Source organism: Heterocephalus glaber, unplaced genomic scaffold (genome assembly GCF_053883595.1).
Source record: "Heterocephalus glaber isolate CG9 unplaced genomic scaffold, H.glaber_assembly_v1.0 deba00001504, whole genome shotgun sequence".
NCBI lineage: Eukaryota > Metazoa > Chordata > Mammalia > Rodentia > Bathyergidae > Heterocephalus > Heterocephalus glaber.
Window position 1 is genome coordinate 66,344,352 of NW_028258324.1, and position 13,713 is coordinate 66,358,064.

The 13,713-nt window shown below is 43.5% G+C and overlaps 1 protein-coding gene and 1 pseudogene across 3 annotated transcripts in view; one reads left to right on the forward strand and one right to left on the reverse strand.

Moving 5' to 3' along the window:
* Window positions 1-13,713, reverse strand: part of Lpp (LIM domain containing preferred translocation partner in lipoma) — an 847,859-nt gene that overhangs the window by 187,741 nt on the left and 646,405 nt on the right. The gene's annotated exons all lie outside the window — the stretch shown is intronic.
* LOC101712071 (neuronal acetylcholine receptor subunit alpha-5-like) lies at window positions 3,532-5,003 on the forward strand (annotated as a pseudogene).

A 13,713-nucleotide genomic window follows, 5' to 3' on the forward strand; every position in this document is an offset into this window, starting at 1 on the left:
CCCCCCTGGCTCTCTCTTTTAAGGACATCTGTGATTGCACAGGGCCATCTGGGTAAGGCAAGGTAATTTCCTCATCTCAATATCCTTAACCTAATTACAGCTGTAGATCCTTTTGCCATGTAAGGTAATATATTCACAGGTTTAGGGTGTTAGGATGTGGACAATATTGGGTATAATTATTCTACTTACTACACAGAGAAACAAGTGCTTTGGAAGCACAAAGAAAGCCAGAGGGCATTCCATTGAGAGGTGGGGGAAGTCAAGATAGAAATCATAAAGAAGGTGGCAAAGGACAGATCTGGAAGGATAGGTGAAATTTTGCTAGATCAGAAGGCAGAAGGAACTGTGATAGACTGTCTGGTATAAGTGAACAATAAGATGATGGAAATGCTACATTGTCTAGGCCACACTGGGCAGGACAGAGTGCCATAGGAAACCATTTGTGTTCTTTCTGCAGAAAGAGAACCTAAACATTTTGGGGATTGGCCATCCTTCTCAACAGTGTAGATGATGTGTAAGAGAGAAGACCAGGACAAGGTGGCCAGTTTGAAGCTGTGACAAAGATAATAGTCAAACCATCAACAAAGGGGCTGAAAAAGAGGAAAAGATTTAGATACTGAAGGTGTAAATTTGTCAAGATTTGGTAAGTAGTTCTATTTAGAAGGTAAAAAAAATAATCCAGAAAAGAGGTGAGGAACCAGAAACAAAGATGCAGAAACTTGAATGGATGCCTTTGCTTCAATTGATAACTAGATGAATATTTAGCCAACATGTACATGGGAATAGGAGCTGGGGGAGAGAGGGGATGGGTTCAGGTTAGGACATCTGTGGGGTCCGAGGCACAACCTTTAGATGGACCTTAACTGAGAGATCAGAGCCCTTTCACCTGGCTGGCTCTTGTTCCGGTACAAGGTTCACGGACCATATATATTTCCTAAATGAGTGCTGTAATTGTTACCCCATGGCAGCAGAAATTTCAGTTTTTAGGACTAAAAGAGGTTCCACTACTTCCCCCCAACTCATAGACATGACATTTCCGTATACAGACAGGGAGTTTTTGTGGGTGCTGTCTTCAAAGAAGCATGAACAGCACCCCTGTGTGCTGCTGGTCCAAGAGCTTGTGAGGGGCCTGTGAGCAGGAGCAGAAAAGGTCCATAACCAAGCAGGGGTCTGTAGGAGGTGGGCTTTTCCTGCTCCATATGCATGTGTCCAACCAAAGCTTCCTTCTACTTTGCTGCCTCCATGACTGATTGCCTCTCCTTCCGCTTCCAGTGTTCCTTGCTCCTTCCCATCAAGGCTCAGCTCAAATGCCAACTCTTCTGGAAAGCCTTCTACAAGTCACCTGAAAGGAAGTAATACTCTTTCCCTAGGATTGTATATCCTGTCTGATTCTTTCTGTTTTGTTACTTTGCATTATAATCCTCTGATATTTTAGGGCCTTTCCTCACCCAAATCAGAATTTCTTGAGAGCACAGATTGTGTGTGATTTATTTCTGTGAGCCCAGGAGTACCTTACATAAGGTCTCCTACACAGTTGGTGCTCCACAAATTCAGGAATGAATAAAAATATTCAGTGTGGGGCCAGGGATTTAGCTCAGTGGTTTCACCTCCTGCTGTGCAAGCTCAAGGACCCGTGTTCAAGCCCTGGTACCAAAAAAAAAAAAAAAGATCATGGTAGAAAATATTAAAAAAAAAATATTCAGTACATGTGGTATCCACTTCTCTCTCTCTTCCATTTTTTAATAGGTAGACTTTTGTATCAACTTTTTGTAGGTGGGGATTAGTTCTTAATAAATTTCCCAAGTGTCTCCCATGGAGACCTTTTGACTGACCAAAACTCTATCATTGTTTAACTCCATTGTGTAGGTGACTGACGACTTGCATCATAGAGGCTCAAAGTAATGAGGCCGGTGATGAGGTTATGCTGAACAAATATGCCGTGAAAGCTTCTAGGCAGCTTAGCACTGGCCCAGGGGTAGGAGAGGAAAGCCTGCCTAGCCTCTGGAGGGAAGAGGATCAGGCTAGAGCAAGAATGTCTTGGTTAACAGAAGAGACTTGTGGCTTCTAGATTCAGAGAGGAAACTAATCCATGTCACTGGGTGCAGCAGGGAATTCTGCCATCCTGGTTATTAGACTTGGGTTGATTTCTAAACTCTGTGACCAAATTTTTCCATGACTCTCATTCTCATCCTTCAAGTTTCAATGCACATGTCCCCTGCTCAGAGAGGCCTTCAGTGACCACTCAAACTACAAGAGCACTCCTCTCATCCCAGTTTTTCTTTGTTGTGATACTAATAAATTCTATGAAATCATTTGCACATTTGTTTATGTGCTCATTTCCTGATTCCCACACCAAAATACAGACAGATTGCAGGCAGGACCTCTGCCTGTCTGGTTCTCAATATTTTGTGTTTGCTATATTCTAGGTGCTCAAAATTTGTTGAGTTTGGGGAATAAGAAGAGAGGCAAAGAAATTTCTGTCTTTGTCATTGTGCAACATTTCATTTCGTATATCTATTATGCCCTTGGAAGTCATGAAAGGAAATAATAACTTAGGGCTCCACCGTTGCCATAATGGTTCACGCTTTGGTACGTGGTGGAGTCTATAATTTAGGATGTATTTTTTAACAATCCTGTAACTGCCTATGAGGAAAATATTATCATCCTTGTTTTACAAGTGAGGAAACTTGAAGCTCAGAGGAGTGAAGGATTCGTGTAGGGTCACATGCTTGGACTTGCCAGAGGAAGTGTTCAATTTCAAGTTAGATGGTCCCAAGTCTTATGCTTTCCCAATAGATGTTGCTGCATTTTAGCCATGAGTAAGGCCATTCTCCATTCTGTATGAGAAACTTTTGTAAGGCCAATTTTCCGGTCTGCAGTTGCTAAGTCTTCCATGCAGGCGTAAGCATGCAAGTTCACCAGGTCATTTAATTCTTCTGTCTGCTGGTGTAAGATCAGCCCAACTGAATCAGAACACTGAGCTGCTCGCGGGACACCGAGCTCAGAAAGAGGGAACGTTATAGTATAAGGTGGAAGAGTACCTAGGTATCTTTTTTTTTTTCAAAGAGAGGGAAAAATTTGAGCTCCAGAAGAGGAAGCAGCTTACTATTCTCCCAAATGTAGGTTGTACTGACATGCTCAGCATCTTTTGAAGAGACAAGCCCAATCAAAAACTCAATTTTCTGGGCTGGGAATTTAGCTCAGTGGTTCCGGCTGCTGCCGTCTAAGCGCAAGGTCCCGAGTTGGATCCCCGGTACCAAAAAAAAAAACAAAAAACAAAAAACCCTCAATTTCCTGGAAAGGGGGAGCGGGGGGCGGGGGGCGGGGGGCGGGGGGCGGGGGGTGGGGTGGGGGTTGCCGTCTGGGCAGGCTCCGGAGCTTGGCTTTGGGTGCGCTACTGCTCCCTAGCCCCGGAGCCTCTGCTGAGGCGCTCTTCGTGGAGGAGAGGCTGTCGGTGGCGTTTGTCCTCTCATGGCCCCCACTGCCTGCACTGCATCCTTCGAGGGTCCACCTTCCTGCAGGGGTCAGGCGATGGCGGTATGGGCATCGAGCCCCTGCGTGCTCCATCTGCTCCTCCTCATCCCTCTGGTCGCGGGGCTCAGTGAGCCCGGAGGATTATCTGAATCGTCCTTTGTTGCAAAACATGAAGACAGCTTGTTTAAGGATTTATTTCAAGACTATGAAAGATAGGTTCATCCTGTGGAGCACCTGAATGACAAAATAAAAATCAAGTTTGGACTTGCGATATCTCAGTCAGTGGGTGGATGAGAAAAATCAGTTAATGACAACAAATGTCTGGCTGAAGCAGGAATGGATTGATGTAAAATTGAGATGGGACCCTGATGACTATGGCGGGATAATGGTTAAATGGTCCCTTGAGACTCTCTCTGGACCCCAGACATTGTTCTATTTGACAAGAGACATAGAGATTGGTCAGTCACGAGCAGATGTGGGAGAACAGGTTGAATTCCAGTGGCATGAGATATGGAAGGAAGCTGTCCCTGAGCAGGTCCCTCTATGCAGCAGATGGACACTTTGAAGGTGTCAATATGAAGACTATGGTCAGGGCCAATGGCACTGTTGTATGGACCCAACCTACAAACTACAAGAGCTCCTGTACCATAAATGTCACCTCCTTTCCTTTTGATCTCCAGAACTGCTCCATGAAGTTCGGGTCTTGGACCTATGATGGATCACAGGTTGATATCATCCTCAAGGACCAAGATGTGGACGGGACAGACTTTTTTGACAGTGGAGAATGGGAAATTGTGAGCACCACAGGGAGCAAAGGAATCAGAACTGACAGCTGCTCCTAGTACCCCTACATCACGTTCTCCTTCGTCATCAAGTGGCTGCCTCTCTTCTACACCTTGTTCCTGATCATTCCCTGCAGTGGGTTGTCCTTCCTCACTGTGGTTGTCTTCTACCTCCCTTCGAATGAGGATGAGAAGATTAGCCTCTACACTTCCGTGCTCGTTTTGCTGACTGTCTTCCTCCTGGTTATCGAAGAGATCATCCCTCCTCTTCCAAAGTGATCCCTCTGATTGGAGAGTACCCAGTGTTCACCATGATCTTCATGACGCTCTCCATCATGGTGACCGTCTTCGCCATCAACATTCACCACCGTTCTTCCTTCACACACAATGCCATGGCACCCTGGGTCCGCAAGGTGTTTCTGCACCGGCTTCCCAAGCTGCTGTGCATGCGAAGCCACATGGACAGATACTGCACTCCGAGAGAGCAGGCCGCAGTGGGCGGTGGGCCTGGGCAGCCAGAAGTGTGCTGGAGCCTGCACTGGATTCCATCCGCTACATCACCAGGCATGTGAGGAAGGAGCACACGAGGTGATTGAAGATTGGAAATTCATAGCCCAGGTTCTTGATCCCATGTTTCTATGGACATTTCTTCTGGTTTCAATTGTTGGATCACTTGGGCTTTTTGTTCCTGTTATTTATGAACGGGCCAATACAATACCGGTTCACATTGGAAATACAAATAAGTGAAACTTCCCAAGGGGTTGTGGAATGAGTTTAGTTAGCAAACACATCTCTTATGGCATCTGTACAAGTATGAAAATGTAAAACTGTTTTAAAATTCAATGCAAGCTGTAGCCAATTAGTTGTTGGCAATATTGGTTTATTTTAGTAGATTGTCCATTAGAACATCTACTTGCATGGCTAAAGTAATGATGAAAAACAGCAACAAAACAGTATCCAAACTGTTTTTGAGAAAATCTAATGTTTGTTTGCTGGCAAAGAATACTTATAAGCACCAGTGAAGTTTCATCTTTGGAGTCTGGGAGAATTTCATTTGTATTTGAAGATAGATTTACATTTTTTTCAGGATTTTATAAAGGTATGTACTTTTTTTGGTTTTGGTTTTTTGATATTGGATTCCGCTAAGTTGCCTTTTTTTTTTTTTAATTTTAAAGAAACAAAACAAAACAAAACAACTCGATTTCCTGCTTTGGAGGAGGTGAGCTGGAGTCGTGTTTCCCATGGCCCAGTGGGTAAAGCCTGAGTTGAGGAGACCACAGAAATAAGAGCCCCTCCTCAAAGGAGGGGGAATAGTGAAACGGTCCCTCCAGGCAAACTCCACAGCAAAGATGCTCTCGGGAGCCCGGGGCTGAGGTTGCCACCCCTTGAGGAGTGAGTGTGACAGCCCAAGGGTGTCTGCCCCAGCCACAAGGAGGTCGCTACACACAGGCCAGGCCCTGTCATCTGCAAACTCAGGGAGAGTCAGAAGACTGCCCATAGGCACACCCAGCACAGCACCTACTGCAAGAGCTCCCCCCCCCCCCCCCCCGCCATGATCAGCCCCTAGGGTCACAAGATGCAGGAGATTATTCTTGGCTTCACTGAAAACAATGGCCTGTGTCACCTTTTCCTCCTGTGTAGACACACAGGACAGCCAGGGAAGTTAAAGGTGATGTCTCCTGCCACAGACACTTGTACTTTGGAACATTATCCTGTTATCTCTATTTCTACAGAAACAGAGTACTTTATCAGCAAACAAGGCAAGAAAAGGTGTTTTCTGTGAATTTCTTTTTACATTAACCAATATTATCGCTTCTTGGCCTTTCGGCTAAGATCAAGTGTACATTAACCAGTATTTTCTCTGGTAGGGCTTCAGGCACTCTCCATACAACCAGCATTGTATAATTTCTTCAGTGTTTTCATAGTTATGCTCTCACTTCACCCTCTGAACAACTCAAAAGGAGTTGCCTTCCTTCATTCACCGGTTAGTTCCCAAGCTTTTGAGCCGGGAGCTGTGCAGGTAGGTGTGGGGAACACATGTGAACATCTTTGAATGCAGGGAGCATGAAGGCTCAGGAAGATTCGTGATTTGCTTAAGAGCATGAAGTTATGGAAGTGGGGGTATTGGAACTCAGCCTCTGCTCTGCCGTGGGGTTTGAGGGTCTTCCCTCTTACATGTCATTGCTCATCGCTCCACAGAGAAAGGCAAATGGAGGGTCACCTCTCCCCTCTCGCCTTCTCTCTCTTCCTTTATTCTCCGGATTTACATATTGCTAAATGATAAAATTATACAGTACATAATTCCACGGCAACTCTGCTGCTTTAAAAAAATTGGGAATGGAGTAATTAGGCAGAAAGAATTCTCAGTTAGGCACTAGATTCTGTTTCTAAAGCAGTAAATGGGGAAGAGAGGTTTTTTTTACTGTCTCTTGAATATATTGCCATGAAATGATTGCTACCCAAGAGATAGAGCCACAGCTCAGAACTGGAACTCAGAGCAGGCCTTGAAGTGATACTCTGCATCTTAATTTTCTCCCTAGTTTGAGTTTGAGACTCAGGGTGAGAAACCCCGAATTACAGTCTTGTCATGCTGAATGCTTGGACCTGAAGGGGATTGGAAGGGCCTCAGGAGCCAGGTCTTTCAGACCTTCTGCTGCTGTTTTTATTCCTCTTTTCTCCCACCGCAGTCACTCATAGAAGCCAGAATTCCTCTTGCTCAAGGTAAATCATAGGAACTGGAACCCCTCTCTTTGAAAGCAAAGCCTAAAGCCTAGAAAGCTCATTCTTTTTCCTCCTCTCCTCTCCTTTGAAGACTCTCATGTGACAGCTATCCCGCTTCTCATCCAGAAGGGAGGAATGCCACCCAGAAGGGCTCATGGAGAAGCTAAACAGATAGGCCTTACTGGATTCCCCCTCAGGGTGTTCCATTAAATCATTCCCTTTTGTCCAGTCACATTTCTGCACAGCTGTCCACAAACCTAAGCCAAAAAAAATTAGTTTTACCTGAGTATTTGGGTCTTCATTTCTGAAAGCTCCCACAAACTTTAATTCCCTTGCTAACATATCTTGTTATATGAATGTCAGATCAGCTCCTTATGGTGAATGGAGGAAAGGTAGCCATCTTTCCTTCACTGCATTCATTTCCTTTGCTGGAGGGATCTTCAGATTTCAAAGGTAGTCTTCTGTTCTAGGGTCTCTACCCACCAAGGTGGCCAGTCAAGTGCACTGCTTTAATCCCAGATGTCTTCTGTGGTTTGCTCTGTTTAGTTTAAGGTAGGAAATGTGACAGGGAGAGTATTGATTTTTTTACCTGACTCAAAGAGTCCTATGTACTTTAAAATCAAATAAACGCTACTCTTAGCCTGTTTCAGAAAGGGCTTTTGACTGCAATATTAGAGTTTGTTGCTCCAAATGTAGACAGTCTCACAACCTCCTGAAGAGAAAAGCCTCTCTCTCTCTGTCTTTCCCTCTCTCCCTTCCTTCTTTTCTCCCTCCCTCCTTCCTTCTTTCCTTCCCTTTCCTTCCTTCTTTCCTCTCTTCCTTCCTTCATTCTTCATTACTGATGCAGATATTTTCTACTCCAGGAAACAAAGGTACAATTCCTCAAGAGAAAACTGCTCTTTTGTTTAGAAAATGCTTTAATCAGCATTCAGCTTATTATAGGAGGACAGGCCTAAGGCTCAATCTAGAAGTGTGAGTTAAGCTAATGAAGAGATAAATACTTTGCATAAGGATGGATGTATAGTGGTCTCTTCTTTACACTGAGATGTCTATATGCATATAAAATGATTTTTATTTCTCTTGAAGGGTGACAGGATCAGTGCTTTGGTGATGGGATTAGAAAAGGAACTGTTTTTAGAGAGGGTAAGTCAGGAGGGAAGTGGCCACCAGCAAGGGACTCCCTTCGATGGTGGGTGTCCACATACTGTCAGTAATGTCTGATATCTGGTTGGAAGTTGTTTAGTATTCTATGTTCCTTCCACCATCCACATCTTAAATAGAGACTGATACACAACAACCTTGTGTCCATGGACCAAGAAAGAGTGAAGAAGTCAGGATGGAGTACTGATTTCATGACCTCAATGAAGAGGTGTGGAAAGATGACACCGTTCATCGGAAACTGGTGACAAGGAAGCCAGGGCAGGGAGAAGCTGAAGTAGATCTTTAGAGAACAAAATACCAACTGGCAGGCAGAAAAGGTAATCTTTTCCTCACAACCTTCCAAGTATTACATTTCTTGCAAGATGAAGGGATGGGAGCTTGGTATTTATTTGCATATAATGGTTAAAGTGACAGCTTAGATTAAAGATATAGGTCGGGGTGGCCACATATGGATCCGTTGGTTCAGTTTCTCTCTTGGTGAAAGTTTGAGGTACTTGAGAGGTGTTCTCTGCAGAAGACTGGCCAGGTTCCTTTGCTCTGGGAAGTGACACAAAATGATGGAACCTGACTGGGCTTTGCAGGGCTGGTCTCAAATTCCTGAAATGCCACCTCCAAGGTGGGTGGCCTTGCAGACCCCCCCTCTGTAACCCTTAGTGAGCTCTAAGTGTTGAGCAATCCCACCCCATAGGATAATGGTGGGACAATGGGAGATAATGATCTAAACTGTCTGTCATAACTTAGGAGGTAAACGAAAGAGTTATTCCCTTGTCTAAGAGGGGATATTTGCAATGTTCAAGTCAAGGAAGAATTGCCATGAAGAGAAGAAGGCAGATTTGTTGCAGTTATGTCTTCCATGTGACATCAGAAGATGTACTAAAATCAACGGGTACAAATTACAAGTCAACTATAGCTCAACAAATAAAGCCTAGGCAAAAAAAAAAAAGATTTTTTTTTAGAGCCATTCAATTGTAGAGCTCAACAGGAAGTGGGGATAGGGATTCCAAATGCCTGTAAAAGTTGAACAGTTTGATCTCTTAAGTCTTTTCCCAAGCCGAAATTGCACAATTCAGAATGTGATCCTTTTCCTTTTGTAGCATGAGAGAAAAAAACAACAGATACTGCTTCACTGGCAAAGGCTTGAAGAAATGCCCCAAGAGAAATGAACCTGGATGTTCTAACTTTTAAGACCCAGGCTTTCTTCCTTCAGCACTATTACACATTGATTGAATACAAATAGCATTACATTCTGTCCCTAGGACATGAGTTCTAGGAGACAGTTAAAGAGAGAAAAAGCATGACTCAGGTTTAGATGGAACACGAAAGAGTAGGTCTTGCGACTTTCCAGGTCTTTTTATGCCAAATAAAATCATAAAGGGTCCCATAACTATTCACAATGGGATATTGGCTTTGCCAATATTTTATTTACTTGATTGTTCTCTGGATGATAAGACATCTACAGTATGGGCACCAATAAGAAGTCATTACTCATTTTCCCAAAATTTACATATCCCAGGATGCATTACGCCTTTGCCGAACTGGCTGGTAAAATCTGCCATGTATCTTTAATAGGTTAGCACCACAAAGCTAAATGAATTCAATGCCAAACTGAACTAGGAAGTTTAGCCAAGCCTTTGAGGTTGACTTATCTTAATATTTGCGAAGAAACCAGAGCTTTTCCTAGAAGTTTCTTGCCAAGATTCAAAATGATATCACTCTAAGCACATGAATCACTGACAGGAATTCACATGGGTATTTAGACAGGCATTACTTTATACTTCTGTCCATTAAAAATGTCTAAGGCCTCAACTTGTAGTTTGTTATATGACTTTCCCAGAAAGGGATCAGAGAATCCACAAATTTTTTTTTTTTTTTACCAAGAGTAGGTGAATTTGTCTGTGGTTTACTGGGGCGGAGGAGGGGCAGGGATCTAACCCAAGTGGTTTAAAAGACACTAAGGCTTAGGCAAAGCCAACCCTCTCAGTGACACAAGTGGATGGGGAGCTGCTCTGGTAGATATGAATGGAAGGCTAGGACTTAGCCGTGGAGGAATCTGGAGCAAGCAAGTCAGGGAGTTCTATAGTTTGGGTTTGGTTTGAGTTTTCCTCAAACAGGGTGCATTTTGGGGGAGCTTCGTCACTGTAATGGTGGTAGTAAAAGGTGGAGAAACCTTGAAGGAGTGAGGCCTTGTGGGAAGTTATTGGGTCACCGGGGGCAATGACCTTGAAAGGGATTAAAATACTTCCTTCTCCTGGAAATATTTGGTAGTTCTTGTGAGAAGGTGGTTGTAAAAGAAGCAAGTCTGGCCTTTCCCTCTCTACTTCCTGGTTCAAAATGTACTTCTTTGCCCCCACAAGTGCGCCTTTCATAAGATGGCACCATCCACTGAGTGGCCTCACCACAGGCTAAACCAGTGCACTCTGAGCTTACTAAACTGTGAGCTGAATACACCTACTATCCTCCTAAGTAGCTTGTCTCCAGTATTTCACTGTAGCGACAAAAAGCTATATATATAGTGACTAATATAGGAAGTGACTCATTTGGGCTCATACTGTGACAGGTCTGAAACTGAGGCCTTTTCTCTTTAGCTGGGAAAAAACGAAGGAACTGAAAAAAGAGAAGAATAAGAAGGAAAGCTCAATCCTCAGGACCTGGAAGCACTGTGCTCTTCATCTCTGAGAACTTATCACATATTTCACAATTCTGAGCTCCACATGCAGGAGAAAATGTGAAGAAATGGATCTTCAGCTGTCAGATTTAAAAGTTGACTTCCTGGTTAGGCAGATGAGAAGAACAGGACAATATGGGGAAAATACCTTCCGTAGGAAAGGAAACAGCAAATTCCATAATACCAAGAGACAGCAAATATTCCTTAAGCACCTTCTCTCACAGAGGCAATGAATGACCTCTTGTACATTTTTGCCTTGATGTACAATTTTCAAAGAACTTTTCATATCGACTGTTTAATATTTTCTAAGACCCAGTGAAGTAGTAGTAGCTGGCATTCCTGTCCTCATTTCACAAGAGAAGCAACTGAGGCTTAGAAAGGTTAAGGAATGTGGCTGTGGTCACAGTTCATATGTGGTGGTCACCTATGATGACCATTTTGGTTGGTATGTGGAAAACAGGTGAACGTGTTAGAAGTCTTTCTAAACAGATGTGGAGGCTGTCTCTGGACACACCACTGGAGGAAAGAAATGGATATCTCTGATACGTTGTGAAGAGTTACACTCCATTCATTCATTATTCAAAAATTTTGATTGTATTACCCTTATTGAGTAATTCATGCTGGACCTGAATGGTTTTGTATGTACCAATAATAATCACAACCCTAAATCTGTATTTTCCACAAACCACATTAGCCTGGTAGTAAGTGTAGGGCTATGGTTTTTTCCCTAACTGGTCCTTCCTTGATCCTGGTCTAATCCTCATTTGTGTATCTACAATCCCCAAAACATCCTCTCCAGTTGTCTCTGAGAACTGTGAGGAGATGACTCACATGTGGTCATATACACAGGACTCTCTCAGGCACCATTTGAAATACTTCATTTTGCTCCTTCTACTTCCTTCTGTTGATGCCGATGGACTAGCGCCTTGCCGGCACATTGGTACCCTCAGAGCATTCAGACATACTTTCCCCTCCATTTTAAGATAGTATGGTGTTCCATGGGCCCCAAATTAGAGCTGCCTGGTGCTCCTAAGCCTTGCAGACTTTTCTAAAAGCGTCACTGTAGATTTATTTTAAGTGTATTTTTCCCTAAGCTCTGGTATGTGTTGAGATAGCAGCAGATCAAAGGCAAACAGGTACAACACTGAGAATCAACGGTGCTTCTCCTCTCAACATGGTCCATTTCTGTGCAGTTTTATCTGGGCTTTCATTCCCTTTCCTGAGAAACTTCTCTTAGCCAACACTGCAAAGAGTCATCTGCTGAGCACTTTTTCAGATAGATCCCAATTCTAGATGACTACAACCTAGCTTTGAAGACTCGTTCTCATATCATAGATGTCATATATATGGAGAGGGGAGGGCAGCTGGAGAATGCACCTGAAGTATGTATTAACTATAAGGCAGAATCTTAGGCTCTGAGATCAAGGCTGTTTACTCTTTGATCTTGATAAGTACAGGAAGCATGGACAGCTCCAGGGGCATGGAACAGACATCAGGCTGTGTGGTACTTTCTAAACATGAAATGTATGAATGTCACTGATGTGAAATTATTTCCATAATTCAAATGCTCAGGCCAAAGGCTAATGAAGCAGCCTGAGTCCCAGCTGAGCTGAAACCTCCCAGCAGTGAATCCTCTAACCCCTGCTTGCTCCCATTTGCACAAGCATGGAGGGGCCTTACCAGACCAACTGCCACAGGCAGGCAGGGCCAGGCGAGATGTCTGCAATGTTCTGTGTGCCCTCAGAAAGTAGTGCAAACACTTCTTAGATAAAGAGAACCAAGGAGCACTAGATCACTTCCTGTGTCAACTTCACAGAGGAAGGCGATATTTCAAGGAAGTAGATGTTTTACATCTATGTAGTTTCCACTTAGCCTCTGACCTGCTGTTTCTGTAAATCTTATGACTACCCAGCTGACAGTCTCCCAGAGAACACTTCACTCCAATATCCCTCTAGGAGGAAAAAATGGAGAGGAGAAGAGAGAGAGAGAGAGAGAGGCTGTGACTATGTCAGCCAAGGTCTGTGTCTGCCTGCCTTCGAGCAGAGAGATGATAGCAGTAACATAATCATTACATAATCAGTGACCACCGTAAAGAAAGGAACAAACCATCTCCCAGGTCCTTAACCCATTACTCATCAAAAGCACGATATGTGTTTTCTTCCTAGGCAGTCAAAGACTTCAAAGTAGTTTTTGTTAAAAACAAAAAACCCCTTGATTCTTCACTTGGGCCTATAAATGCCCAGTAGGTAACTAAAAGAAGAATAAAACTTGACCTTTACTTCATAAAACTCTGGATCAAATCCTTCTCAGCTCTGCATGCAGACCTGCTAGCCACTTAGGAAGTGTGATCCTCCTTATCAGAGTGTGGTCCTCTAGCTACTACTCAAGCTGGTGCTCTTTTCCCATCTTCTCTCTTACTTTCCAATTACACTTTTGGTTATAAATTCATAGCATCACCATAGTTTTAATTTCTCTTGTCACTGAAGGAAGGACCCATGGTAGTGGGTGACAATAGCATGAGGTGAGAGAGGCTGAAGGGGGCACAAGGAGGAAGGATAAGGCGGTGCATGCCTCTTGGGACTGACTTTCTAGTACTTTCTAGTACTTTCCACTTGGTACCACCACAGGAGTGGGAATTGTTAGGAATCAGTATTGTGCTTTGTTCTAAAATGCTGTGTGACTTTAAAGTTAGATTTTGATCTTATTTCTAGCTATCAACAGGCTATGTGACCTTGTACAATGCATTTAACCCCTCTAAGTCTCTCTCTCTTTCATATAGTTAAGAAAATAACGTATTTATTTTTCAAACATAGATGGAGCACCCCCTCTGCACCAGACTCTTGGTTAGTTTCTGGGGAAAAGACACAAACAAAGGGATAAACAAAATACAATTCTTTCCATCAAATTCAT